This window comes from Nematolebias whitei, chromosome 19 (genome assembly GCF_014905685.2).
Source record: "Nematolebias whitei isolate Nwh7 chromosome 19, NemWhi1, whole genome shotgun sequence".
In the NCBI taxonomy this organism is placed as follows: Eukaryota; Metazoa; Chordata; class Actinopteri; order Cyprinodontiformes; family Rivulidae; genus Nematolebias; species Nematolebias whitei.
In genome coordinates, this window is record NC_056516.1 from 28,215,682 (window position 1) to 28,216,389 (window position 708).

Consider the following 708-nt stretch of genomic DNA (forward strand, 5'->3'; position numbering starts at 1 on the left):
ACGAAGCCTCTTGGATGAGGGGCGAAACGTTTCTTTTTAACAAAAAACGAAGTCCAGATGACATGATTCAACCTTTTTTTGTTGTTATATACCTGGATGACTGAGAAAACAAACTTTGTGAAAGGAGCTACTGTTTTTTCTTTTTGCTGAAGGCATTTCACTTAAAACAGCTAACAATCAGAAATTAGATCCTAACAGATGGAATAGACAATCCTATTTCATTTAAAACTCCAATGAAAGAAGACAGAGGTCCACCAACTGTTATTTGCAGCTCACTATTAGCGCTGAAGACATATTTTTATTATTTATCCTGATGCATGCTCAATAATCCAGGTAGATAAATCTGACAACGTTCAGTCAGTTCCTCTGGACGTTTTCTTCTTTGTTGGAACGTTACATCTTTTATAGCAGCACCTTCTCCAGAAGTTGCTGCTTATAAAACTGAGGCCTCATTTACACCGAAACAGCCGCTAGAAACAGTGTTTTTCAGATGCTGATTCGGGGAAAAAATCCTCGTTTACACGGACCGCATTCAGTGTTTCTGCAGCGAACTGCAGAAATCCTGTGAATCTGACGCCAGGTGATTAGATGGCGCCTCTGAATTTTGTACCTGCACCTAATGCACATGCGCTCTGGCACTTGAAGCCTGTGTGTAGAATGTAAACATTTATTTATAGAGTGGAAAGCAGCAGAAAAAAACTTTGTGTG